The sequence below is a fragment of the Phasianus colchicus genome, chromosome 6, assembly GCF_987193195.1.
Source record: "Phasianus colchicus chromosome 6, bPhaCol1.hap1.1, whole genome shotgun sequence".
Taxonomy (NCBI): domain Eukaryota; kingdom Metazoa; phylum Chordata; class Aves; order Galliformes; family Phasianidae; genus Phasianus; species Phasianus colchicus.
In genome coordinates this window covers 36915015-36940645 of record NC_143441.1, presented here as the reverse complement: position 1 = coordinate 36940645, position 25631 = coordinate 36915015, and the positions used below count along the sequence as shown (strand labels likewise).

General features: G+C 42.6%; 1 long non-coding RNA gene across 11 annotated transcripts; it reads right to left on the bottom strand.

Annotated features, from left to right (window-relative positions):
* Positions 1-1972: 1972 nt before the first annotated feature.
* On the bottom strand, positions 1973-24217 carry LOC149917539 (uncharacterized). 11 transcript variants are annotated; one of them, XR_016467827.1, is made up of 9 exons: positions 23742-24217; positions 21968-22237; positions 16805-17624; positions 11942-12001; positions 10683-10835; positions 10461-10602; positions 9043-9160; positions 8028-8124; positions 1973-3035 (listed from the first exon to the last, which is right to left on the bottom strand). It is a non-coding gene; the product is annotated as an uncharacterized LOC149917539 (long non-coding RNA). The 11 variants fall into 11 exon arrangements; XR_016467825.1 differs by lacking the exons at positions 8028-8124; positions 16805-17624 and adding exons at positions 5667-5722; positions 6744-6837 and having other exon boundaries at positions 10683-12001; positions 21100-22237; XR_016467830.1 differs by lacking the exons at positions 8028-8124; positions 16805-17624 and adding exons at positions 5667-5722; positions 6744-6832 and having other exon boundaries at positions 10683-12001; positions 21100-22237.
* Between the last annotated feature and the right edge of the window lie 1414 nt (positions 24218-25631).

Below are 25631 nucleotides of genomic sequence, written 5' to 3'. Positions count from 1 at the left end.
CAGCCAAAAACTTTTTTTCAAATACATTTTGAAACTAAAATCATCTCACATTTGCTTTCAGCTACATAAGATAGAACAAATTGTCATCTGATGCAGATTTGCATATCTCTACTGAAGCCAGTGAAATTATATGGATTTATATAGATAAGTATTTGCCCACTCGCCTGCCATACAGAAGGCAAAATCTAGAATTCCTATTAAAATGTTTCAAAAACCTACGTCTTGTTACATTTTGTGCTAGGAATATGCAGATGTCAGCTAATGTCAGCTAATGAAAATAAACTTCAAAGAGAAGAATCATCTGAATTAATTGGGAGCTAAATCATCACTTCAGCTGAGTTCTGTTAGGAAATGGTTGCTTTACTCTGTGCTGTTAGGTGGGTATCAGCCTTTTAGCAACTCTGCTGTTGGATGCATCTTTCTGTGGCTTTCTTCTTGAAATAAGCAACAAATAGCAGAAAGTGCTGTTCATAAACCTTAAGATCTAAGGCAGCCCTCATTTCCATGCTAATAAAGTATTCAAAATAAACTCTAAGATACTGTGTTGGTTTTTTTCTTTTTTTTGTTTGACAGACAGATTTCTCTCATATTTCAACAGTGAATTAAAACTGGAGGTGAGACGTGTTTGAAACTCAGACTCCTGTTACCAGTAAATGAGGGAGAAATATTGCTGTTAGCAACAAATAAGGAGAAAGAGGAGCCAAGGAAACTCAGTTGTTGTGTATTTTAACATAATTTTGAGATTTTTTTATAATGGTTTGTAAAAACTCCCTGGCTCTGGTTGGCTGTATGTCAGCTGAACTATAGCCTAGAGGAGAAAGGTAACGTGCTAGAAGGCATTACAGTGAAAGTTTCTTTAGCCAATTCAGTATTCCCTTGGAATCCTCATCAAAATGAATGTCAGCTGAAGAGCAGAAGAAAATTCCTGTAAATTTCTGTAAAACTGGAGACATTGGAGTCTACAGTTCAGCGGAGTAAGGAGGGCACTTAGGAGGAAATGCATGTTCCCCACCAATTCCACAAATTGCTGGCTTCCAGAAAGGTTGGAATCTAAGGCTGATGGGGTAAAGGGAGGATTTAACCATTATTTTCAAGAGGAAATCTAATTCAGAGAAACATTTCAATTTAGCTTCTCCAGAATGAGCAATGATTTCCCTTGAGAAATAAAAGAGCTACTTCACAGAAATAGAAAAGAAGGATAACTGGTTTTCGCTTAACTAACCTCATTCTGCAGCTTGTCTCCCTAAGAAATGTTATAGTCAGTGGTTCATTTTTGTATTGATTATCTCAGCTCCTTTTCTAAGGTAAATCAAATAATAAAGGAAAAAGCAGAAGTTTCTGAGTTGTAAGTTAAAGTATAGCTTCAAAGGCATTTTGCTGATATACAATTTTCAGCTGATATTGTTATCTGCCAAATACAAATCATAATTGGGGTATGAATAAAATCCCATGCATCCAGGTGCTGGACATGGCGGTGTTCTCCCACAGACACAAGTGTGAGTGTCATGCTGAGCCACCGAGCAGGAGGAGCTCCCAGCAGTGCTATCAGGTAGCCAGGAAGGTGAGATAGCTCCACAGGAATCAATATGCTTTTTGGTCCCCACTCTGCTCCAAAAAGAGAATTATAAACCCTCCTAAGCCGGTGTGGGTTACAATCAACTCTCTCCTGACTCAGCTGCACAGAATGCCTAAATGCGAGAACGCCATGTCAGCGCATTCACTTCCAAGGCTGTAAGTAATGGGGCACGGTGACTGCAGCAAAGCAGGTAAAAGGGTTTGCAAGAGGAATTGCAGAATGCTCATATCTAAATTCCAACTTCCTTTTCAAGTATATACATGGGGTGAAATCTATCTCTGCTGCAACCAATAGTAAAATACCCACAGATTTTGGCAGGGTTGGTATTTTAGCACATTGGCAATAGAGACTCACTATCAAGTTCTGCACTGGACTGGACTGGTGTTGTCCCTTGCAAATATGTGATGAGAGAGTGTGGAAATTATGGATAACGTAACTCTCAACACTGTAAGTCCCAAATCCCACACCCTGTCCTTGCTTGGTGCATGCTGCATGGAGTGAAGCAGCAGTGGGGCAATGCTGCAAAAGCAGCTCAGATGCACCCATCTCACACTGCTGAACAGGGCTTGTAGAAATAGGCACCTTCACATCTAACTACATCAGGGACAATTCAGGTCAGTGTCTTTTTTGATTACTTGCAAGACAGTGTCTTCTAATTTTACTCTTCTGTGCCTAGAAGATACATAACCTTCAGCTTTGCTCCCAGCATCCATTATTTGGGGCCAATATTTTCAGCAGGTGTAAGCAAACTACGCGTCACTGGTTCACTTCAGCTATTAAATAATTTTGGAATGTAAAACTCAGGCTCCTTGGTCCTGAGCAATTCACAGCATTTGACTATATTTTTTTTTCCTGACAAATCTACCAGAGTTATATTAAAAGATTCAGAGCATCCATTCTCTTTCAAAAGCAGGAGGTGGATAACCCAAAACTTCCCAGCCACCTCACCCTGTCGGGTTTACTATTTATACTGCCCTCCTGTGAATGTGTTACTGCTGCCCTGTGCACTGTTCTGAGGTGTCTTCCACAAAACCTACAGACTTCAACATCCTAAACGAGCACAGCACAGATCAAATTTATACAGCAGCTGGGATGCAGCCTGCACTTCGGATGGCTGTGTGTGGGAGTGCGTGCATGCACGTCTATTTGTGTGGGTGTATCAGCATTCACTTCTTACATTGTGCTCCCGCTGCACAAATGAGTCGGAGTGGTTTATTTTAATACCAAATGGTGAGGTTAGTTCATTTTACAAGATGGCAGTTTAACACATTGGGAGGAGGAGGGAGGAGAGATTCTTCCTGAGATCTGCAGCGTCTGCGATGCCCTGTGACAGTTCAGAATCCTGGTGGCCGTTCTGATGAAAAAGTGGATGTGCTCAGTGAGCCAATAAGAAGCGATGTGGGAAATCAAACATGAGACCCGATCATTATTTCCCCTTCCAGCCATTCCGTCTGAAATTCTGTAATTTAATGCAGAAATATTGCACTTAAGGGAGTTTGATGGTTGTTGGTTTTTTTTTCTTTAATTAAATATGCTCAATTAGTTTGTGAGGAAATGTTTCTCTGTAAAAATCAGCTGTGATCCTTGGTAAGCTCATTTTTTTCCTAAAGCTAGCTTTCCTAGCTTTCTCCCTAACTCTAAAGAAACTCATTCTGTAACTTTGGCATTTTAATTTCCACAAAGGCTGTATAGAAACAATCACAACAAACGATGATTGAAGAATGAAGGCTTTAGGGTTTAGGGCTGCATTACACTGTAAATGGGGAGAGGAAGAGAGTATGTCTTCAGAGCCTGAGTGATATAGGTTATGCAAACAGCAGTGACTCACCAAAATAAGAAGTCATCTGCCTGTAGCTGGCTGGTGTCCTACCACCTCTGTGATTGAGAGCAGGAAGAGTTTCCCTACCTCTGTCTGAATGAAAAAAAAATCACTTTTTGTGTTGATGAACCTTTGGGTAAAATTTCCCATCCACTGCTTAATACCTATCCCTCCACTTTCCCCTGTGTTTTCCTGGATGTACACGCACAGGCAAACACTCTGTGCTGACCCACTCGTTTTCCTCTTGCACTCCACCCCACTATCACATCCACAGTTTTAATCCAGAAGAATCCCATTGCCCATCTCTGCCTGTCTCACAGTAGCTCTTGGTGAGCCTGCAGGATATAACAAAGGTTTCAGTGCTGGGAGGCAAGGGTGCATATTCTGACTCGACCTCTTTGATGCTTCTATTTTCCCATTCTCAGTGATCTCCATAAGGTATGTAGCTGCTGGCCAGCTCTGCTGTGCTTTCCACCGTTGTTCTCTGTGCTGCAGATGTTCACCTGTCACTTTGCTCTAAGCTATCAGATGTGATAGATTCCTATTACAAACAGAAGGTAGACTCCACGTTTGGCAAACTGGAATCATACCAAGTCTATTTTCATTTCTGCTACCCAGGAATATGCATTATGCATATATTTTACATTTATGCCAGTTGGACTCAATTCTGCATCCTCTTGTTAGCTGAAATGATTACCTTTGGCTTTGGCAGTGGCATGATGATGCTGTATTTACCTGAACTCGGTTTTAACTCATGACCCCACTCAGCAGCTAAACAGGCCATTTTATGCATTGAGACACTTTGGTTTCAGCAAATATGAGTAAAGTGGCAGAGTCCTATCAATACTGATGGTAGAGCATCCCCATTCCCTGGATATCTGGGAGGGCAACGGCAGGTCCTGGGCAGCAGCACCCAGTCCCAGCTCCTTGTGTGGCCCCTGTACCTCTCAGCCAGCCTGTCCATGGTGCTTCTGGGGCACTAATGCCAACCTGGGGCAATTCCCAGCAGGCCTGTTGGCTGGTCTGAAAGCATTCAGCACTATGGGTGAAAGCTGCAGAGATGTCCTCCCTGGACACAGTGCTCTCCCACCTTTGCTATCTCCCTTCTCCTTTCTCCTCTTGGTTCTGGTGGGAGCACCCTGGTAATAGCATTTTCCATTGTGAAGTGATAATTTCTGGTAGTGAAGGTTTTAAATCCCATCATTCTTCCTTCTTGCTCGCTCCTTTTCCTCTTTGCTGTCCACAGACTTCCTTTCCCTGTCATTTCATATTACACATCTTCAGAATTCACCAGCACCCAGCCTTTCTCTCTGGAGCTTTATATGCTTTTTTTCTTTTTCATAAGCAGTGGTCACTCTTCATCTTCCCAGGAACTATTCATCTCTGTGCGGCACCTGTCATCTTCTGTGCCACAGCTTCTCCTGTAACATCTGGTCTGCATTTGAATAGTCTACACTTCAGCTGGGCTTCCTGGTTCCTTTCAGAGCTCTCCTCACATCATTTTTAATCTTCTCTGTATTGCTTCTCCCTTCCTTTTTATCCCAGAGGCAAAAGGGCCCTGTTAGCTAGCTGCCTCATAGGAAATATGCTTTCAACATCAAAGGATTTCAGACTGCAAACACTGTTAAAATGAGTGCACCATTCTCTAGATCCTGGTGAGCTACAGCACTGAAACAGGTTTATGTCCCAGAATTTTTATTCATCCTTGGGTTTAGTGCCAATCAATTTTGTCTAGCCCTGAGGCTACAGTGCTCAGTTTAGCTCTTTTTCCATGTCTGTACCTGTATGTCTGTTTTGAAAATCGTTATTTCTCTAAATCTTTGCCGTGCTGCTCTCACTTTTGCCACTCAAATGCACATTGAAAGTATACCTGATGTTCCTGGATTAAATAATTTCTCACCATTCTTTAGTGGCTGAGCTTCCCAAGTAACCCAACTCCTGACCCATGTCCCTCTACTTTGTCCCTTGCAGTGTCTGCCTGTTTTTCCTGTGGATATGAAGAACAGTTCAATTTGTGGGTACCATTTAGATTTTGCACATATCCATTTACAGCCTTTCCTTCTCTGGTTTGGGCTACCACAGGGATTTAAACTGGTTTTTTTTTGAGTCTGATTTTCCAGGTATCTGATGGCTCATATGTTCCCTTCCCAGGTCTCTCAGGGTCTGTCTTCCCACCAGATTACTCACACTAAAATGTTAACTTTCCTTCCATGCAGAGAAATGTTTGGTTCTCCATTTGTCACCTCATTCCTCACTGAGGTTGATACTTACATTCTTCTGTATTGGAGAGGAAGTCCTGGTGTTCGGGTCTGTGCTTCATACACCATCTAAACACATGTGCAAATGCTTCTTAATTCAGATAGACTCATATAGAAGTATTTGAAGTAATTCTGATATCATGTAGGACAATCTTGCTTTATTCCTCTGTCATCCTTGCACCACAAGGTCTGTTCCTTTTTGTATCAGTTCTTAATAATTCTTCCCTTCATTTTCTTTGTAGTATCTTTGAGCTGAGGGTACATTGGTTTCACTGTCATTTCCTCTGCTTAACTGGATTTTACTTCTGAGAAGCTTATTTCACTTTTAGTGGCTGTTTTCTTTCTCCCTGCAATAGCAGGGGTTAGTTACAGAGTTTATGCTATTCATTAGTATCTAATTTCTAGAATATCTCAAAGACATATAAGGGAGCAAACACACAAAGTTCAGGGGTGTATTTCTATTTGAAATAACAGAACTGTATAAATCCACCTACAACCGGTGACCTTTCAGGGTCTGCAGCATTAGATCACGCCAAAAGAACTGACAGAGGAAAATTGTGTTAGGAAAAAATAATATCTGGGAACTCAGGTGTAATGTTTGCAAGACAAGATTTTGTAGCAGTTATTTTACCCTTTGATTTGTTCACACCCCTTTCATCTGTCCTCAGGCTGAAGTCTTCAAAATTCTCTATTAAAAAAAAATGCCATTTGGGCAGATTTTGTCTCTAATCAGATGTTGGCTGCCTGTGCTAGCCTTTGCTGAGAGTCCTGTGACAAAGGTTACAGCCCACATTAAGCCTGCAGTTTCCTTACAGCTTCATGGATCTTGACAGAACTGCAGGAGATGAGGATGCCCCAAAGGCCAACACAGTCTGCTGAATCGTACCTTGTGAGAACTGGCTGTGAGGGATGGGTAGGGCCTGTCAGGGTAGGTATTCATCCACAGACAGATGCTCAGACACAAATAGAGGGTGTTAAACTCACAGTGTGGACCTTTGTTCTAATGTTTATCATAAATTTCATCAAAGGGTCTTTTCTTAGTAAAACTAGTTTAGGCATTAATTTGAAAGAACTATAAATGCATAAATACCATTTGTATGGTGAGAGAGAAATCCAAGGAAGGAAGCAACGGCTGTTCTTTCACCCAAGATTCCTTCGACTCCAGCTTCAGTCCAGGTCCTGCTCTGAAGTCACTCAAAGTTAAATAAATGTTTCTAAAATGTATCTGGTCCCCTTCTTTTGGCAGTTCCAGTATTGTTATATGCATACAAACCATCAATGCTGAGATCAGCACCCAGAATTTGTTGTGTTCTTTTTTCAGCTGAGAACACTTAGTCTAGATGGGAATGTTGCAATAACGGAGCCCCGTAGCATCCCTGCTGCCACTCTGAGCCTTTTCTCTTTTTCATTACCAAGAGAGTGGTGAGGAGCTGGAACAGGCTGCCTAGAGAGGTTGTGGATGCCCCGTCCCTGAAGGTGTTCAAGGCCATAATGAATGGTACCCTGGGCAGCCTGGTCAAGTATTAAATGGGGAGGTTGGTGGCCCTGTATGTGGCAGGGGGTAGAAGCTCGATGATCCTTGAGGTCCCTTCTATGGTCCCTTCTATAGCCATTCTGTGATTCTATGATTCTTTGGAGCTTTTCTTTGAAGGACTCTGCAATATTTCTCACTTTGTATCAATATTTCAGATTAAGTTCTGCCAGCAGGCAACACAACTCACATCAGTTACTCCACCCAGCCTCAAAACTCATTTTTGAACCTCACCCCCCTAAACCCAGGCCGCAGTGACCTCTAAAATGTCTCTGTGCCATGTCTGACATTGGTTTTTACAGGCTTTGGGGCCTGGAAACGGGAATATTTCATAAAATAATCTTTATCTGTTAAAAGTTTGTGCACTTTAGAACTATCCATTGAGCTTTAAGAGATAAGATGCTTGAGTGTGTGCATGGGATTTTACTCCTCCTAAGCAGCATCCTCTTTATATCTTCTTGTGGAAGCAGGTTTTAAACGAAAAGAGGGCAAAAAAAAAAACAACAACCAAGATTCTTTTTACCTCAGCCAATACCCTGGGGCCTTCGGTGGTACGAGACCTCTGGCATGTCAGCAAATGGAAGTCACATTTAATCCTTACAGGTAGGCTAAAAATATGGCTTTTAGTTAGTAACCTTGATGGATGGCTACGGAGACCTTTCCCTAGGGGTCTTAGCAACAGAGTGATCATTAAATTCAAACATGGTCCAGCATAGGGAGTGGGCCAAGCTAAAACCTTCGGGTGAGTCAATAGGGGCTCCTGATGTGGGTACTTCACCCCGAGCACCGTGCCCAGAGGTGCGGGCACGCCGGGCCCCGGGGCAGCGCCCACCTGACACCCACCTGCCGCGGGCTGTAGGGAATGGAAACAACGTTAGGGGGAGCTCCGCCACCTCGTCCAGTTCTTCAAGAAAGAGCGTTTGTGCCACTGGCTCCAGTTCTGGAAGAAATCGGCGTTTTTCCTGTTAGATATCAGCCTGCTGTGCCGGGATAACGGGTTTTGCATGTCATAGGATCTGCTTGGGTACGGGTATTTCCTCACCACAACGAATGGCAGATAGCAAATCCCACTCGGAGGCAGTAACCAATTATCAACAAGGATTTTAGCATTTCTGACAAAAAGTCAGAAATGTCATAGAGCTTTAACTGCAGACTTTACATCCCTCAGACCGATTTGCTAATGAGAGCAATAATTAGTAGCCATGACACCTTCCTGGTTCCAGGTTGTCTAATAAAATGTTCTAATAAAATGTTCTAATAAAATGTTCCAGAAAGTTGCCTGCAGTTTGGAGGGTGTATGGCCAAAAAGGTTTCCCGCAGTAATTATCCCAGAAAACTTATTATTTTCATGTGTGCTCTAATGTGCATAAAGTGTTCATAAATAGTCATTAAAGAATAAATGGAGGAAAAGTAAAATGAAATTTCTAATTCAAAAGAGATGGAATGAGTTTGAGTTACAGACCATAAATCACAGAATCATAGAACCGGAGAATGACTGGGTTTGAAGGGCACTTAAAAGCCCATCCATCCCTTCTCCCTGCCATGGGCAGGGCTGCCCCCACCAGGTCAGGCTGCCCAGGGCCCCATCCAACCCAACCTAGAGCTTCTCCAGGGCTGGGGCACCCACAGCTCTCTGAGCAGCAGAGCCAGTGCCTCACCGCTCTCTGAGAGAAGAATTTCTCCTAACCGAAATCTCTCCTCTTTTAGCTTAAAACCATTCCCCCTTGTCCTATCATTATCAGACTGTGCAAAAAGTCAGCCTCCCCACTTCAAGTACTGGAAGGAAAACAAGTCGCCCTTAGTGCAATCACTTCCCACACCCTACTAGCCACCCTTCTCTTGATGCAGTCCAGTCTACCTTTCAGGCCACAAGCACACACTGTTGACTCCTGTCCAGCTCTTCATCCACCAGAACCCCCAGGTTCTTCTCTGCAGGGCTGCTTTCAGTGAGTTCTTCCTCCAGTCTGTAGTCATATCTGAAACAGGGAAGGGGCATGGTGAAGATGGGTGCAGGAGGCTGGAAGAGACAGAGAAGTCTACCGGAGTGGTTACTATTCTCATTATTGGTTTTGGTGCTGGGACACAAAGATCAATGCTAGGCTTATTTCAACATGAAAAATTAAATACTTTGTACTGAATGGTCTCGTATCCATGTTGAAATGCTCTCTGCTGTTTCTCTGAAAGCAGTGGCAGTGGTCACAGAGAAATCCACTGTTGCACCTTGAAGCAATTTTTTGAGAACCTATGACAAAAGGACAAGTTTTTGTGTTCAGGTTCTGTGTGCACCATCTGCTTAGAGGAGACATGCAGGCTTCCAGGGGGCTGCCAGCTGGCTGACCATTCCTCTTGTTTCAAATAAACAGCCAGCATCTTGCAGTAAATTCCAAAAGATGAAACTCCTCTGCTTTTCCCTTTCTGTAATTCTCACTGGAGAAAGTGAGAGCTTGCTTTCTTTTGGCTATATTATATATTTCCAGCAACATGAATTTTCACTTCACCTTGTTATTATCTCATGAAAGTAGCCTGCAGAGTAAATAATATTCATTATTAGAGTATTGTATTATGAACTTTGGAGGAGTCATTAACTCCCTGAAACAGGCTGAAGAATGAGCTCACTTAATTATCTGTTTCTGTGTCTATACCTGAACAAGTCTGAGGATATTCCAATGGACAAAATCTTTTAAAGAGAGTTGTTTCTTCCTAATGTGTTTCATTTATAAAAAGTGAGGAATTCAGGCATTTCTAGGGTGAAGCACAAACACTGCACTACTTTCACAGCAAGTGAATAGCTTGTCTAGATTCAGGAGAGTGATGAATACAGTCATAGAATACTAGAATCCGAGAATCCCAGAATCCTAGAATCATAGAATGGGTTGGGTTGGAAAGGATATCCACTAAATTAGGCACCAGATCAGGCTGTCCAGGGCCCAACCAACCTGGCCTTGAACACCTCTGGGGTTGGGGCACCCACAGCCTCTCTAGGCAGCCTGTTCCAGCACCTCACCACCTTCTCAGCAAAAAAATTTCCCCTGATATCTAATATAAATCTTCCTTATTTTAGTCTAAAACCATCCTCCTTTGTCTTATCCCTATCAACCTGTGTTAAAATTTGGTTTAGCCAAAAGCATGTTATCAACACTGGGTGTCTTCAGGAGGTATGATCTCACTTTTACGTCCTGGAGGATGCTCATCCTCCAAAGTTGGTGTTTGAAGGGAGCAGGATGGGGCAGTCTGGCATAGCAAAAGTTACTTTTGTAATCTGAAGGCAACACATACCTGAACCACTTCACTCCCAGTAGGAATGCAACACTACCACACCACAGGCATTCAGTCTTTGTCTCAACATCTTCTGAATAAAGTCACCAGGGGTATCAAAGTTGCTGGAATACCTGATCCTCTCTATTTCTTTTTTTAACGTCTGTTGGAATATGCAAGCAGACAAGTTATTGTCATTAGAGGAAATTCCAGAGCATCAGCTATTGTCTGATAACTGCTCACCAGAATGCTCCTCCTTACAGGGCATGTGAGGTCACTTTCCCCTTCTTCGCCCAGTTGCAGTTCCCTTGATCTGGAGATGTACACAAAACTATCATGTGGCAGAAAGCTGGAAGCCTCCATTTTTGGCACTTTCTTCCATATTCTTCTTTGCATCTTGCACAAAAGAATGTGGTTTTTTCTTAAATTGCAATTATTTTATGAGTCACACACTATATTAAGAAGCTCCTTTGTATGACCTCAAGAATAAGTACCAGGTTTATGTCAAAAGATTCAAAGGTTTTGGGAAAGACAAAAGGCAAGTAGATAGAGAAACACACCAAACATGATTACACAAGTTTTCTTTGGGAGATCTGGATAAAAATATCCATAGCAACAGTCTGATCCTCCAGACAAACATTCAGGTCAATAACTTTTCATGAGCATATTCTCTTATCACCTTAGTAAGCTTGTGTAAAATTATTCACATGCATAAACATTTATAGGATCAGTCCAAGGGTCATTTCACATCGCTCAGTATTTTTAGCCTGTCTTTTTCTTTGGTGGCATGCATTATTCACACATCAAGAAGCTAAATCAAAAGCACTGTGGTATTTTACTGGTTTTAAATCCTTTGGCTTAAAGCCACAGGACAGCTTCCTTCCAGGAGGATGTGTCATTAAAAAAGTTCTGGCATTTCTTTTCTCCACCCACCCAGCCAAAAAAATTTAAGGAATTTCAGATTTTTCTCATTTCCTTCTGGACAGAGTAATCATGTGAGTGAGTGTACAGGGGAGATTCCTAGCAGTTAATTTACTGGCAATACCCATAGCCTGACCAATGAAGTAGGAAGGAAGTATAGTTTGTTTCAATGGCGATTTCTATTGTAAGAAATGTTTCACATGCAGAAATGTTCCTCGTGGCCATGAAAGTGCATCCTTGTATTACTAAAAACAGATTAGGAAATTACATGCAGAAACATTAAAAAAAAAAAAAAGAAGAAGAAGAAGAAGAAAGAAAGAAAGAAATCCCAGAATAGCATAAAGAATGAAGAAAACAAGTGAAGGAAATTCCAAATGAAGGTGGGAACCGCATCAGGCAGTAGCATAACAAATGTAGCGTGCATAAATAAACCAAGACATAATAAAAGGTAGATTGACTGAAGTGCATTCTGCACAACTCATATCCTGCTGCATTACTTTTTGTCATTAATTACCCCATCTCCATCAAAATAATATCAATCAGCCAATTGGAAGCACTTCTTAATGAGCAAAATTTCATACTCTGGGGTCAAGTTCCTTTTCCTTCATTTGTCTTCATTAGCAGCATCTCTCAAGGCTCTCCTGAAATAGAAGGCAGTGAATTTGTCAGCAAGCTCTTTAAATTCTCTCTGAATAATGTTTAAAAATAAAACAGCGAGATTAGCCAAAGAAGTATTAGAATGAAATGGAGGTTGTTGTTGTTATTAGATATTACTGAAACTATGTGTCTTACCTTCCTAATTATTTTCACCATCTGTATTATTGTCTGGGTGCCACTTTTCTCTGGCACTTTTGCGCTGAAGGATACAAAAATACCTTACAAGTTACAGCTTGGTCTCTAAGTTATAAACCACATCATCATTCCTTCCCTGGTTACTCATTCTCAGTACATTGTAACAATGGTGTCCCATCACAATGCCCTGTCCCCTCTTTCTACTCCAGGTAAGCTGGTTTTCTCTTTTTTCTTTCCAAGGACGAGGCAGGAAAATCAATTAGCAGTGGTATACCATAGCATCTACTAAAGAAAGAAAGGAGACTGATGCAGCTGTGGAACAGCCACACAGGTGTCCTGGTTCTCCACAACCCTCCCAAGGACTTCCCATCTCCTCTAACCTTGCTGCCCTTGCAGAAGATTCCATATTCCTTAAAAAATAGCTATGAACAAAGGTATGGAGGCAAACAGAATGTGCAGTGTTACTGCATTCATTTGTTCTGGAAACCTCTTTGGCTTCCTCTTCTGAGAGCTGCTGGGGAAAGGAGAGTGCAGCCTCTTAGAGAGTCCTTCTTTACCAGTAGCTTGAAAGTTATGCTCTTGACTCACAGCTCAGAAACTATAACATAGCCTAATATTCCTTGGAAATTTTTTCATCAGAATCAGCTATTTGGAATGGTTAACTTAATGGAGAAATTGCTGCTCTGTTGAGACAGCATATACAAAGTGGTAAAGACATGTTCCTAATGCAATGAGAAGTTTCTATTTTGTTGTTATCCCATGGGGAGGCTGAAAGAGCAAAGAGAAGATCCTGAAAAATCTCAGGTGATTTTCTTTGCACTTCCCATGCATGATGACACTTCTGCCTGTCAGTCCTCTGCACTGGGTCTGGCTGGGATGGAGTTCGCTTTCTCCACAGCAGCCCATACAGTGCTGTGCTCTGCTCTTGTAGCTGGAACAGCACAAGATACTGCACCAATGTTTTGTCTATTGCTGAGCAGTGCTGGCACAGCATCAAGGCTCTCTCCAACACTCACAGTGCCAGGAGGCTGTGGGTGGGCAAGAGCCATGGAGGGGACATCACCAAGGCAGCCGATCTAAACCAACCCGAGGGATATTCCATACTCTGAGGGATGCACACTATGCAGAAAAAGCTGGTAAAGGGCAATGTTATTAAAACATCTGTCCTCTTATTCAACTGCTATGTGTATTGAGGTTCTGCTTCCCAAGATGCAGCAGAGCATTTCTTGCAGATGAGAAGTACAGAATGTTTTCTTTCTGCTTCCACAGTCTTTGCTCATTTTTCTCTCTCTCTTCCCTCCTTCAACCCCCTCCCCTAGCCCCTACCTCTTATCTAAATGGTGCTTATTTCAAACCCTGAGTCTTTCTGTTTCCCATCCTATTTTTTTCCCTTCTTCCTTTGAAGAGGAGGTATGAGAACCCATCAGTGTGAAACCACCATGCACCCAAAGCTGTTGCCTGTGGCTCGGTCATCTCTCCCAGCAGCAGCAGGCCATGTGCAGGAAGGTGTGTCCTGCCCAACAGCAGCAACATGGATCTGAGCTCCTGCACACAGTGGGCTCATCGCTGCTCTGCTGCTTTCACAGTGTCCCCCTTTAACATTGCTGGCTGTCCTCAGAGTGTGACAAGCTCTATAGCCTGTATGTTGATTACAACTCTTCAGCACTTTCAGGTGCTTCATAAACACTGGCAAGGAAGAAAGAAAAATAAGGGTGTAGCTCCAACTCACATCCTAATGGACATAACCTCTAACACTGGAAGACTTCAGGTATAATCATGAGGTCTGTTACTTGTTCCATGGCTCAACCACTTCTGCTAAGCAAAATCTCCCAAGGATCTTGTGTGCCATGGCAAGGAGGTGCTGACCATGGTTGGTGACAAGACACAGCATCCACAGCAGCAGGTCCAGGGGAAGGAAAGCCCCCTGAAGGAACTGAGATGACAGCAAAGCTGCGGGCGCACAGCCCTACCTGGAATCTTCACCTCCTGGCCCAGTAGGGCAGAAAGAGTTGGTTTGCTCATTATTAGTTTGTAAAAAGACTTAGCTAATGGTGCTGAGTGGATCTCTTGCAAACCAAATAGAAAAATTATTCTTCATTTTATTATCATTTTCCTAGAAAAAGATCAAGAGAATTCAATGTCAGGTTCTAGACAGAAAATTATTCCTGCAGGAAAACAGATGCTGAGCTACAAAACTAGACCCTGAAGATTAGGGCAGATCTTCATAAAGTAGGCTGGGACTTCTTTTAAAGAACTCTTCTAATAGTAATTTGGACAATTAGCTCATCTCTGATATATCTAGATCTCTAGAGAGTCCCTGTAAAATAAGAAAAACACTCTAGCCTATGGTTGGCCTTACAAAAGAAGCCAAATCAGCAACACTGTGAAGGCCACTAATAAGACAGCTATTATTGTTATTGATTTTCTGTGGAACATTGTCAGATTGTGTTGCCAAGCCTGATAAAAGGGATATAAGATTGACTTTTATGTCTTATGCCAAATGTTCCTGTACCTTGTCAGTCATTTATACGGGTGCAATGATGATAAGTGATCTTTTGGGAACCTGTCCACAAGCAATTTATGAATTCCAATTAAAAACTTCTGTTATAAATTCTCAGTATGCAATAGCAATTGCGTATTAAATTTCAAACTTCATTTTATGATGATAATCTGCCTTTCTTGCTGTCATTCCCCCACTTTTCTGGGGAGTAGATGATGATAAAAGACAAACCTGAAGATTTGTCACAACTTGTGTGCCTCCCACTCACATGAATACCTTCTTCAGCAGACAAGTTCACCAGGTGAAGAAAGCTAGCTAGTGACAGCATAACTTCTCCTGGTAAAGACTTTAAGTACTCGGTGATGTTGATCAAGGTTATGTTTCAGGCAATAGTGATATCCCAAAGCCCTAAAATTGTCAAGTCTTATTACTGTATCTGTACAAATGAAGCAGTGACGTGCTTGAAAGTGTGATAGGTAAGCTGCTTGACGTGATGCCTGTTTGTGCTCCCTCAAACTGCTTACAGAGGTCTAGACTAATGGTTTAATTGGAGTGGTAAGAGAGTAACACAGAGGTGGTACTCTTGAGCAGAGCAAGAGCACTAGGAAGTATCAATGGGGAAGATGTACATGTCTACATTAGAAGACATGCATGGACTGCACATATAGCTGTATATACTTCCTGAATAATCTTAACTCTTATCGTGACAAGAGAGGTGTTAAATACCATTAGACAAACTAGAAATACTGTAAACCAGAGGAGGTTAAATGTTACCACAAGTCTCTTTCCAACTTCAACTATACTTATGAGAGCTGATAGGAAATAAAGTAACAGGAAAACACTGTAGGCAAGGAGTGAGAGATGATCCACACCTATCTGTGGGACAAACAGAAAAAAATCTAGACTGCAAAAGCAAGGAGATCTATCTGCTGGCCTTAAAAGATAGGGATCATTTCTTAACAGAGATAAGATAATAAAAGAAGAGCTCAACCTCTATCTGAGCTCATGTTCAAGGGAAGATTCCTAACTGTAGATAGCTTGGGAGCTTCCGTAGAGCTCAGGTAAATTTAAGTAAGAGAGAACTGGCCTCCTTATCACTGAGTGATCTTTCAGGCAGGATTGAGAGCTTTCCGCTATAATTCCCACTCTTGCATCTGTTATCAAAAGTTTAGTACTGACGTCTTATAGAAAGTCTTTCACCTTAGCAGTATTGCTTTGTCCTTTTTCTGCTCCTTTTATCATGTGTTCGAGATTAAATGTAAAATTCCTTTCAGACAACAAGAGTAAGTGCATCACTTCTTTGCAGTGCACTCCTTGGGCTTCTTTCCTGACAGCTCTGGTTTACAGGTCAACAGCTGCTGAGGACCCTGCTTGGTACATGCTTAGCATATGGATAAAACAATTAAACCATTAGAAAATTGTATCATGGGAGTAGGAAAGCTGATAGAAGAATGTGTTGTGCAAAGTATAGAAAAGCAATTTAACTGTATGAAGGACGGGCACAAGTCTCTGAGAACAATCATCAGGTTGGTATCTGGATCGGACTTCCAGAAGGCTTCTGGGAGCCTCTGATGGGTGTAGGAAAGCCAGGAAATTGTTCCTGTGTGCACTGGGAGGTGTTGCATTAAGCATATGAATTGGGTGAATCCAAGCTTGAGAGACAAAAAAAAAAGAGCATAAACATATTATACAGAAATCCTCATGATTATTAGGCAATCTGAGGCTGGTTTCTGTCAGTGTTGGGGCCAATTTGAAGTCTTCACAAGATCGACTGATTCATTGAGTCAACAGAAACATTGATCAGCAGGAACCAGCATGTCATGAATATTCAGGAGGCCCTAAAGTAAAATTGCTCTAATAAATGACAGCACTCCTTCATTAAGTGCGGAAGTGTTTCATTGACAATGGCTGCACAAGCGGCTCCCACCCAGCCTCTGTGCATGGCAGCATCTGCTCACTGCTGTGCTTAGAGCACACACTGAAAACACCCAAAAAAACAGACAGAGGATTTTTGTCATTACTTGTCCCAAGAGAAAGCAATAACTAACCTTAGAAAAAGTGAAAATGAGCTGCTTGAAGATACAAAATGGATAATCCTGTTACTTTCCCCCACTACCAGGTTTGCCACTGTGCCATCCCTCTGTACATTTACCTTGCCTGCTCCTGGCTCCAGGTATCCATGCTGGGCTCTGCTGGTGGGGGACCTTATGTGTACCCAGCCTTCAATCAGCCTGATCAGATGCAGCTAGTTTGGCATATTCCTGCATGCAGAGAAACCTAATTGGATTCACTACACCAGTATTTGCATACACAAGCATCACCCGTGATGAAGTCGAGTTGTTCTTGTATAACTGTCCCCATTTTGTGGCTGGGCGTCAGACACCTACAGGGCTATAGAAGACATTTGTTGGCAGAGGGACTGCTGCTTTCTGCTGCTGTTTCTTTGACAAACATTATCATATCAGCCATGAGCAATAGCTACCTGTCACCGTGGTGACACAGATCTGCTTTGCCATTAAAAAGGGAAATCATCCTAAATTTATAGACAAATCTGAGCTAAAAAGGTATTGTTTTAGCACCTTCATATCCTAACTAAATTCATACATACATTTTCCCCTAGGGTTTTTGTCCTGTTTTAATACATGACATGAGAAGCCAAGAGAGCCATTTCATGTACAGCTTCAGCCAGCAGCACGTTATCAAGCCAAATTTCATGTCATCAGATATTCACAACTTTTGGCATTGTAAAGAAAATTACAAGCTCTGTAGAGTAAACAAGATGGTGTATTTTGAATTAGGAGACTTTTGGGACTGGAGAAAATATTCTGGTTTCTAAAAGATTTCTTTGCTTTTTTTCTGTTTTTCTTCTGCTGGAAGACAAATGCGGAGGAGGACACCCTTAGGAAACGGCTGTTAATTTCAGCACCTGGCAATGTTATTGTTCTCAGTGGATGTCCCCGACAAGGTCAGTTCTGTTGACAGAAGAAGAAACAGAACATTTCTAAAACTGAAACTGCAAGCACTTCTTGTCCAAGAATTTGTTTTAAAAACAAGACTGATTCTAAATTTAATGCTATTTTCACTTTTGGTAGGTAATATACGTATTTTGTAAGCTAATACATGTCTCTCTCTCAAAAGTTGTCAACCGGGGAGTTGCACTCTTATCACATAAGAGTTCTAGCTAAAAGGACAGCAGATCACAGATAAAGAAAAAAATGAAGTCATGAATGCTTGTGTGAATGCTATAGATAATGAAAACAACAGAGCAGCCACTCATCCTGCAGAAAGCTCACTGCCTTGCTAAGCTGCATCCCCTGCGGCCCCGCGGGGCTCTGCTGATCATTAGAGAGAAGCAATCCTGGAGAGGCTGTGCTGTGACAGCCACACCAACCGTGCACTGAGGATCCTTTCCAGGGATGAGTGTGCTTGTGACAACCTCCATGATAAGTGCAAAGCAGCCCCTATTCTCAGCCTCATTACGAATAGAACTTGTCATGGGGAAATAATGGGAAAGGTGGTGAGATACTGTCAAACGCCTGTCAAGGTAAAAGGCAAATGTCATCTCCCAGACAATGATGCTGTATTAAACATGCACTGTAATAGAGTGCGTTATGCAAAGGAGGTACAAGATGGACAGTTTGGCAGAAATACAGGTGCTTTGGACAGGCAGATAACTGCCAGATTTTCTGGAGGGCAGGTATTTTACTAATTGATAGGAAATTCCAGTGAAGAAGCCCATAGAGCACAGACCTAGCTTAAAATCTTGTTTGGCTGAAAAGCTCAGCACAGAAATGCAGGGTGACATTGTGACTTCTGTGAGGAGGGGTTTGGAGCAACTCTGTTCCTTCTTCCTGCAGATATGTCAGGTTCAAAGGGAGAAGGCACAGAGTGATGTTCTCACATTCCCACGCAGAACACTTCTTCTGATCAGCCCAGTTCAGCACAGCCCTAGCACTGGATTGTGCATTTGTGAAGCATGTTCAGTACCTTCTCAAGAAATCACAGAATCATCAAATTATAGAATGGTTTGAGTTGGAAGGGACACTTAAAGGACATCTAGTCCAACTCCCCATTAATGAACAGGGATGCCACAGCTACATTAGGTGCTCAGAGACCTGCCCAGCTGGACCCTGGGTGTCTCCAATGGTGAGATATCCACCACCTCTCTGGGCAACCTGTGCCAGTGCCAACACACCCTTATGGAAAAAGACTTCTGCCTTATACCCAATCTAAATCTCTTTTAGTTTAAAACCATTTCCCCTTGTTCTATCAATGTCCTTGTCACCACAGAAGAGCAGCCATGTCATAGTCAAATTTGGAAAGAATGTGAGAAACCACATTAAAACCTTATAGGAAGTGCTTCATAAGGTGAAATCCAATTATGCTATTCTTCAAAACCTATTCTGGGATTTCCACAGAAGAAGCATCACACCCAAGCCAGGCATCCAGAGCCTGCTTCAAAGCTCTTGGACACATTACCAGACCATCCGTCAGGGGAAGCACTGAGCTCCAGTTATTTGCCAAAATAAAATGTGTCAGACGTCATCAGAAAAGTACAGGGTGGGGGTAGAGGGAGGGGAGCAGTTATTAGTCATTACCTCTGAAAAATAAACATCTTTGAAGAATAGAAGCACAATTTCTCTGTAGAGAGCGTGGAGCTGGCACTTCCGAAACAGGCAGCCTGCCCTCTGCTCTGCTGCAGGCAGCTGGGCTCAGTACAGCCTCCCCACAGCCCCATGGTTCCCAGAGAGTTCACACTGCAGTCAGTGATAAAGAAGCTGTGAGAGCTGCCGCCTCCTCTCTCCCAGATAAGGATGACTAATGGCTCACTCAGCAGGGCCCTCTGTTTGGGAAGAGCCACTCTTAAAGGCTCACCATTACTAAGTCTGACTGAAGAAAATAATGTTTCCTGGGGCCTAATGGCCCAAGATGAATCAATTAATCCTCATCAGTTGCATTCAAAGCAGTGGATAGTTGGAGGTCTCCATGGCTCTGCATGAAAGCCCACTTTTATGCAGTGTGAGCCAGTGGGCAGCCATGGTTTTTAGGAGATGGATCCTCACTCACCGACACATGTGAAATCCCAGCCTGACTCGCTTGCAAGAAATATAATCATGGAATCACAGAATCACTAAGGTTGGAAAAGACCTCTCAGATTATCTGGTCCAACCATTCACCAATGTTGTCCACTGAACCATGTTCCTTAGTATCACATCTACACATTCCTTAAGCACCACCAGGGACAATGACTCCACCACCTCCCTGGGCAGCCTGTTCCAGTGCCTGACCACTCTTCTGGAGTTTTTCCTAATAACCAACCTGAATCTCCCACGGTGCAACTTGAGGTCATTCCCTCTCATTCTATTGCTATTACCTGTGAGAAGAGGCCAATCCCCACCTCGCCACATCCTCCTTTCAGACAGTTGTAGAGAGCAATAAGGCTTCCCCTGAGCCTCCTCTTCTCCAGACCACTGGGCCCTCTGAGCCTTGCTCTGCTGAGCACAAGCAGAAAGGAGCCAGCACTGCATTCTCAGAGCAACACCGAGGGAAACTGCATTTTACATCATTTCCACTGGATCATGGTAACACAGATATTTTCCTCCCTGACTACAGGTGTACAAAGATTACCTGCAGACCTGCAGCAACACTTAACTGCTGACACATTGTAAATATCATTAATTAAATAATAATCATCCTGAAGATCACATGAGACAAAAAGGCAAAGCTTGGGATGCTATGAGAGAAGGATACTTTTATATAAGAGCTCAGTGTAAGTTTTAAAAAGCTATCTTGTGAGGCTGCATTTTTTCCACAATCTGTCTGGCTCCAAGTGAAAGCAATATCAAGGATTAAGCCAGCAGTAATTTTTTAAAAAGTATATTAAGATAAAAACCTCATGAAATGGCATTTTCTTCCTGCAACGTATGCTCTCTCCTGCTTTACCCAGACACATATCTCACAAAAAATAAATAATAAATAAAACTGATAGCCCCACAAAGCAAACGCTACAAGAGGAGCACTGCAGAGTCCATCTGCTCCTTGCATCATCAGAAAAAATAAACGCTGCCTTCTGATTCTCAGCTACTGATGCACACACAGCACAGGAAAGCAGCCCAGCTTTCAAACACATGGGTTCAGTTTGTAGCGTCTGTGGTGAAAAAAATCTCTTTTGTAAGCCAAGCAAACAGTCTCTGATGTTTATTAAAAGATAGCAGGCAGCCCCTCAAATATATTGCTGCAGTTATGCCTCCAGTGCTGCTTGTTTACAGACCAGGAGGAAAAGGAGAGGCTGGCAGTGAAATGCAAAACCTCGCAAGCGCCCATTTCCAGCCGGATCAGGTAGCTCTGTAATGGGCTGTATAAATCCAGCTGGTAACATCACCCACCTCTGGAGACAGGATGCACTCCCATGAGAAAAATGATGATCAAAACTGTGGTCTGACTTACCAGAGGCAGACAGCCCTCCATTCTGTGATTCTGTGATGTTTGTGGGTCCCTTCCAAATCAGGGTATTCTATAATTTTGTGATTGTATCTGTTAACCCGCTGTCACTGAGTCAGTAAAACTCCCCAGGCACAGTCTTACTTCAGGATCAAGGTCTTCTTTTCTTAACTATAACACTGCACACTAGAAATCAAAAAGCCCTTGTCACTCCAGAGGCAGAGCTTTCCCATGGGGATTTATATCCATTCACAGAATCATAGAATTGTTTGAGTTGGAAGGAACCCTTAAAAGTCACCTAGTCCAACTCCCCTGCTTGAACAGGGACACCTACAGCTCAGAGACCAGTCCAGCCTGACCATCCACCACCTCTCTGAGCAACCTGTTCCAGCGCCTCACCACCCTTATTGTAAAATATTTCTCCCTTATATCCAACCTAAATCTTCCTTCTTTTAGTTTGAAATCATTTCCCCTTGTCCTATCAAAACAGACCCTGTGAAAGAGTCAGTCCTCTTCTTTCCTATATCCTCCCTGTAGATACTGAAAAGCTGCTATCAATCATTCACATGCGCTTACATATACTGCAGTAAATAATGGTAATGGATAAATCTCATCAGTGTGGAAGTATGTTGGAGACAAAAAAAAACTTGGGAATAGAGGAGATAAGTGGAAGATGAGAGAAGGAGCAGGAGACAGAGGGCTGCTCTGTTTCACTCTTGCTTTGACAAAAAAATCTTGGCACTACATCTTTAAAGTAAGGTTTTCAGTGATCAGACACCACTCTCGCATGCGCTTTGTCAGTTCCAGGAAAGCTGATGAGACACTCTTTCTGAGAAAGCAGGTGGCCACTCTCCATCAAGCTCTTTGAAATCACCTAATGAGATCATTTCATCCAGGAGACGACTGAAGAGCCCATGCTGCATGGCAGAGCAGCCTGAGAACGAAGGGCATTCAAGGTTTTGAAACCACGTCCTTCTTCATCTTGACATGATTGAATCATTGACGAGACGGCGCCAGGCAAGCACTTGACAGCTCTGAAGACAAAGTGACCAGTCTGTTGGTCTCTGGTCAGCGAGTGAAGCGCAGAGCAGCTCGGGCACTCTTGGGGAAAAAGCAGTGAGCCTTCCTTCCACCCTTGTCTGATCTGTGACAGATAGAAACTAGATTTCACTGCTGTGTTTGGCAGGAGAGAAATTCAGTTTAGTGTAAGGGAGGAAAATGGAAAGCTCTCATGAATGTTGTCGGCTGCGAGCACGTGGCAGGGAACTGGGCAATGCTGCTCCTGTGCACAGGGAGCAGTCACTGGCCCATGGAAGCACACATACAAAGCAAAGATCTCACACTTCATTATTTTAAAGTTTATATAACGTCATGCAGCAAACGGCCTCTCTACAGTGTCAGGAGAGCTGTTCCTCCAGCCACTGATCTGCACCCTTGCAGGATTTCTGGATATCATGTAAGTCCAAGACACCTCTTGGGCTTGCAGGAAGGCAGCAAAGACTCAAAGCCTTTTCCTCGTTCTTTACCTCCCACTCAGGAAGGGAGGATGCCATTGCTGGTAAAATAACCTCAAATTCAGGTGCTGGATTCACAGCCCTTCCTTGGGGTCAGCCTTTGGCCAGGAAATTGGTGCTGCTGCTGCTAGCCATTGGCAGATGCTATGTGCCATAAGCAATGCTCTCCACAGAGCCCCTTTCCTCTCAGTTTCACAGCATGATTTGGGGTCTGGAAAACCACTTTCTGTGCACACATACTCACTCAGGTGCAGAGAAGTTTGAGGTGGAAGTTTGTTTATAAGGCACCGTGGGGGAACTCTAAAGGCAAGAGCTTGGCTTTTGAGCAATGAATTCCCACTGAGCTACAAAGAATCAGATAAAAGAGCATAAATACGAACTAAGAGTTTAGGTTGCTGCACTGCAGTGAGATACTGATTTATTTTGCTTTGATGAGGATATGCTTTTCCTTGTTATAAAGATAGTATAGGATTTACATTCGTTTAAGAACAAGCACGTCTAGAAATGCTGAATGTTTGGAATTGTGTTAATTGAGGTAGAGTTAGAAGCTCAAGAGCAGAAAACAGAGACCAGAGAAAACAGCCATGTCACTAAGTTATGTCCCTTGCTGTCACACAGCCCAGATGGTGCCATCCCCTCCAGATGCTGGTTTCTTTCTTGGCTAAATAGCAAAGCATGCTCTGTTAATAATTTGGAGGGCTTATAGCAAAACTTCAGCATCTACCTGCTACACATGCCAGTTTGTGGGCTGGCCCCATCCTTTCAGTGGCTGTAACTTTTCTTCCCCAGTGGTCCCCCATCTGCAGGTATCGACAGTAGCCTACTGGACTTATCCTGCAGCTGAGCAAGTCAATGACAGCCCCTTTCCAGAAGCAACATTTTCTTCTACAAACTGTGCTATGTTTAAAAGAGATTTGTACAAATATTTACTTAATGTGCTTTGAACATCACTGCATATTACCTCAGTATGATGAAATAATGGCATGGCTCTGTTTAGATTGGGCTTTTAGATTGGGATGCTCATTCACATCCTCTGTGTAGAAACCTTCCCAATTAAGATCACAGTGTAAAGCTTTTTGACGCTTCCTTCCCTTAGAGGACAGCAACAAGGTAAAGACCTGAGCCATCCCTTACCTGGGGGATGAATCCATTGTAGCATGTAGGCAGTTGCAAACCAGGCATCCTTCCTTGGCAGCCTTGGTAGATCCTAGTGTGGACACAAGTTTTTGTTCCCACTCTGCAAAGCTTCCCTGAACAGCTCAAGGACATGCTTTAAATTCCTTTCTCCAGCACCTTATTTGGTAGTCCATAAATAGCTCCTCTCCAAACGCTATGCTGAAAGCCCAAAGTCATGAGCAAGGAGTAAAACTATTTTAGTGCGTAAGCATTTTATTGTAGTTGTAGAGGCCAAAAGCTCCAGAGCTCTATTCAGCTTTAAATAAAGTTAATAATAATAAAAGTATGCGAAAAATGCCATTGCATTCCCCAAATTCCCATAAAACAGGTCTGTCTTCATTCAGCCATCAAAAATATACCTATAGAGCACAAAAGGTTGTGAGTAAAGCAAGGATGAGCTGAGCCACAGCAGCTCTGCATGCTTTTATAAGTTAGTTTGGAGATCACGGCCAGGGATTTCATATTCAGATACCTAAATATAGAGTTGTACACACTCATCATGCCTGAATTTTCAGGGACTTTTATGTTTTCAGTGCTGGAATATGATCAACGACTTCTAAAAAAATCAGTCCCTTGGTGATGTCTAATTTTGGGTATCCAAAAGTAAATGTGTTTCAGAGCACAGTTATAGAAATATTGAGATTTATTTTCTTATATCTGTCATTTCATGGGATGGCCTGGTTCCTTGTGTATGAAGGCAAGACCTGATCTTTCTTAACTAATATTATCTAATATTTATAAATACTGTAGCAATGCATTACAGTAGCAACCCATTTATCACATTCTGTACATTCAGAACCTCCTCACAGAAACATGAAGTCAATTTCCTGACTTTAAGGCAAAGTTTTTCCTTTCAGAGACAGAGGTAGGACTCAATGAGTTTCCCTCCTTTGGCTGCACTCTTCTAAAGAAAAAGAAAAATGCTTTGCTTCCTGAAGACTTTTCAACTGTTCCAGCACGTATTTGTATTGACAGCCTCTCTCAGTCCAAGCCATGCATCAGCTACTGGGGTGCACTTCTCTGCACATGCCTGTCCAATTCTGTTCTTCAACAATGTGCAACTGATTAGCGTTAATAGCAGTAATTTCAAGTCATTAGACAATAATCCACAGATTATAGCAGAACAATATATCTGTCATCAGCTTGCTGCTTGGATCCAAAAATGCTGGCTGCTCTTTTTATCCTGCTCAGTCTGACCCCTCTGCAACATGGCTACCATATTCAGCCCCTAACCTAGCCAAACTCTGACATGTTTTTACCCTTCCACATGGGAGTGCTTCTTTTAAATAATGCAACCCGTGTGACTGGCTCTGCCTCTTGATTCTTCCCTGATAAAACACTCGTTATTTTAAGATGAAGCTGCGTCCCTCAAGTTCTTTGCCAGTTTCAGGCAATTGGATTTTCAGCTTGATCTGTAATTCCTGATGCTTTGACCAATTACTCAAATGCAAACATGATGACATTTTTCTTCCTTCTGTAATGCCTGGATCTAGCTATTTCCAGACATCTCACTACTTTTGTCTAATCATGCCCTCACACATAATTCAGGAAATGAAAACAGGCATGAGCTATGTGAGATATGGCCCCTAAAGATCTGAGGAGGACCTTCAGATGGCACCAATGGCACTTCTCCAGCTGAAGATTAACACACAAACTGATTAGCATGTAAACTGCTTCTGCCTCCTCTTCCTGAACTTCATCTCGTGATACCCATACCTAAGATGCAGATTCAATTATAAAATGGTATTAGGAACACAGATTTAAAAAAATCATTTTTTTCCTATTTTGGGATACAAGAGAGGCTCGCTTTCAGTGGGAAAATGACTCCAGAATAGCAGCCACAAAAGA